At 42.5% G+C, this 3,697-nt stretch overlaps 1 pseudogene; it reads left to right on the top strand.

Annotated features, from left to right (window-relative positions):
• Positions 1-1,231: 1,231 nt before the first annotated feature.
• On the top strand, positions 1,232-1,349 carry LOC126250000 (5S ribosomal RNA; annotated as a pseudogene).
• Positions 1,350-3,697: the final 2,348 nt, after the last annotated feature.

The following is a 3,697-nucleotide window of genomic DNA, read 5'->3' as shown; positions in this document are numbered from 1 at the left end:
AGGCACCAACTTTTTTCAGATATCACGTTCTTCGGACGACATCACAGTTCCGCGTCCCCATACACAGTAGAAGTTTGGAAACAGGGCGTTTTGCTCGGTCATACTCGCTCGAGCTCACAGAGGTTTGGCATAGCTTTCCCGAGTGCGAAAGCTCGTAGTGGGCAGGTTGTGGTCGAACAAGGAGCCATAGGGACGACAGCGCTCTCCGCGGTGCTGTTGCAATCGTTTTAATAGCACCTTTGTGTGTTTGCAGTCCGGTGTCGCTTTTGATACACTCCCACCAGCTGATGGAACTACGCTCAGATCAATTTAGTTAAGCTATAGATGTATAATGCTGTATGGTTGTGTTTAATCACGACATCATTTTTTTCGATAAGAGAAAGTAGCTTGCTTTATGTAACAACGAAAATTTGGAAATAGTACGGAGCTTCACAGGGACTTTATGTAATGATGGAAATTAAAAATGACATTGCTGTCTTTTATAACACCATATGCTTTTTTGATTCAAATGTGCGTATGTGAACTTGGCCATGTAAGAAATCAGATAATGAATAGGAACAAAATTATTTCCAACTTATTCTCTGTTACAACAGTTGCAGTGAATTGACTAGTTTTTCATCAAGTCTTCTTCTTCCGTCCGAGATAAGTTTCCATGCCCCACTGACATTTCATTCGGAATTCATATTTGAGGCCCCACTATGAACCACGGCCCTTGCCGTCGGTAGGGTGGCTTGCATGCCTCTCCGCTACAGAGAGCCGTACCGCACGAGTAACCACAACGGAGGGGCATCTGTTAATAGGCCAGACAAACGTGTGGTTCCTGAAGAGGGCCAGCAGTCTTTTCAGTAGTTGCAGTGGCAACAGACTGGATGTTTGACTGATCTGTCCTTAGAACATCAACCAAAGGAGCTTGCTGTGCTGGTACTACGAATCCCTGAAAGCAAGGGGAAACTACAGCTGTAATTCTGCCCAAGGACATGCAGCACTTCTGTATGGTTAAATAATAATGGGGTCCTCTTGGGTAAAATATTCTGGAGGTAAAATAGTGCCCCATTCGGATCTCTGGACGGGGCTAGTTGGCAAGATGTCTTCATCACGAAAAACAAAAGTGGTGTTCTACTGCTCGGAGCGTGGAATGTTAGATTCCTTAATTGGGCACGTAGGTTAGAAAATTTACAAAGGGAAATTGGTAGGGTGAAGTTAGATGTTTTTTATAGTGGGTATTAGTGAAGCCAACGGCCTTTCCGCAGTGGTAACACCGGTTCCCGTCAGATCACTGAAGTTAAACACTGTCAGGCTCAGCTAGCATTTGGATGGCTGACCATCCGATATGCCGAGTGCTGTTGACAAGCGGGGTACACTCAGCCCTTGTGAGGCAAACTGAGAAGCTAACTGATTGAGAAGCAGCGGCTCTGGTCTCGTAAACTGACATATGTCAGGGAGAGCGGTGTGTGACCACATGCCCCTCCATATCCCCATCCAGTGACGCCTGTGGGCTGAAGTGACACGGCGGCCGGTCGATACCGTTGAACCACCCAAGGCCTGTTCGGGCGGAGTTTAGTTTAGTTTTAGAGTATTAGTGAAGGTCGGTGGCAGGAAGAACACGACTTCTTGTCAGATGAATGCAGGGTTATAAATACAAAATCATACAGGGGCAGTACAGGAGTGGGTTTAATAATTCCTACATTTTTTTAATAAATAAAAATATAGGAATACGGATAAGCTACTATGAACAGCACAGTTAATTCATTATCCCAGCCTAGACAGACATGAAGCCCACGCCTACCGCAGTATCACAAGTTCGTATGTCAACTAGCGCCGTGAAATCATTCACATAATTAAAGGAGACGAAAATTTAATTGTGAAGGGGACTGGAATTCGATATCAGGAAAAGGAAGAGAAGGAAATATTGTAGGTGAATATGGACTTGGGGAAAGGAATGAAAGAGGAAGCCGCCTGGCAGAATTTTACATAGAGCATAATTTAATCATTACTAATATTTGGTTTAAGAATCATAACAGGTGGGAATTTAAGGAGATGGGACCTGGATAAACTGACTAAACCAGAGGTTGTACAGAGTTTCAGGGAGAGCGTAAGGGAACAAATGGCAGGAATGGGGGAAAGAAATACAGTAGAAGAAGAATGGGTAGCTTTGAGGGATGAAGTAGTGAAGGCAGCAGAGGATCAAGTAGGTAAAAAGACGAGGGCTAGTAGAAATCCTTTGGTAACAGAAGAAATATTGAATTTAATTGATGAAAGGAGAAAATATAAAAATGCGGCAAATGAAGCAGGTAAAAAGGAATACTAACTTCTCAAAAATGAGATCGACAGGAAGTGCAAAATGGCTAAGCAGTGATGGCTAGAGGATAAATGTAAGGATGTAGAGGCTTATCTCACAAGGGGTAAGATAGATACTACCTACAGGAAAATTAAAGAGACCTTTGGAGAAAAGAGAACCACTTGTATGAATATTAAGAGCTCAGATGGAAACCCAGTTCTAAGCAAAGAAGGGAAAGCAGAAAGGTGGAAGGAGTATATAGAGGGTCTATACAAGGGCGATGTACTTTAGGACAATATTATGGAAAGGGAAGAGGATGTAGATGAAGATGAAATGGGAGATATGATACTGCGTGAAGAGTTTGACAGAGCACTGAAAGAACTAAGTGGAAACAAGGCCCCGGGAGTAGACAACATTCCATTAGAACTACTGACGGCCTTGGGAGAGCCAGTCCTGACAAAACTCTACCATTTGGTGAGCAAGATGTATGAGACAGGCGAAATACCCTCAGATTTCAAGAAGAATATAATAATTCCAATCCCAAAGAAAGCAGGTGTTGACAGATGTGAAAATTACCGAACTATCAGTTTAATAAGTCACGGCTGCAAAATACTAACGCAAATTCTTTACAGACGAATGGAAAATCTAGTAGAAGCCGACCTAGGGGAAAATCAGTTTGGATTCCGTAGAAATATAGGAACACGTGAGGCAATACTGACCAGACGACTTATCTTAGAAGCTAGATTAAGGAAAGGCAAACCTACATTTCTAGCATTTGTAGACTTAGTGAAAGCCTTTGACAGTGTGGACTGGAATACTCTCTTTCAAATTCTGAAGGTGGCAGGGGTAAAATACAGGGAGCGATAGGCTATTTACAATATGTATAGAAACCAAATGGCTGTTATAAGAGTTGATGGGCATGAAAGGGAAGCAGTGGTTGGGAAGGGAGTGAGACGGGGATGTAGCCTCTCCCCGGTGTTATTCAATCTGTATATTGAGCAAGCAGTGAAGGAAACAAGAAAAATTTGGAGTAGGTATTAAAATCAATGGAGAAGAAATAAAAACTTTGAGGTTCGCCGATGATATTGTAATTCTGTCAGAGACAGCAAAGGACTTGGAAGAGCAGTTGAACGGAATGGACAGTGTCTTGAAAGGAGGATATAAGATGAACATCAACAAAAGCAAAACGGGATAACGGAATGTAGTCGAATTAAGTCGGGTGATGCTGAGGGAATTAGAGTAGAAAATGAGACACTTAAAGTAGTAAAGGAGTTTTGCTATTTGGGGAGCAAAATAACTGACGATGGTCGAAGTAGAGAGGATATAAAATGTAGACTGGCAATGGGAAGGAAAGCGTTTCTGAAGAAGAGAAATTTGTTAACATCGAGTATAGATTTAAATGTCAGGAAGTCGTTTCTG

Source organism: Schistocerca nitens, chromosome 3 (assembly GCF_023898315.1).
Source record: "Schistocerca nitens isolate TAMUIC-IGC-003100 chromosome 3, iqSchNite1.1, whole genome shotgun sequence".
Taxonomy (NCBI): domain Eukaryota; kingdom Metazoa; phylum Arthropoda; class Insecta; order Orthoptera; family Acrididae; genus Schistocerca; species Schistocerca nitens.
The sequence above is the reverse complement of the archived record's forward strand: the minus strand, read 5'-3'. Positions and strand labels throughout refer to the sequence as shown.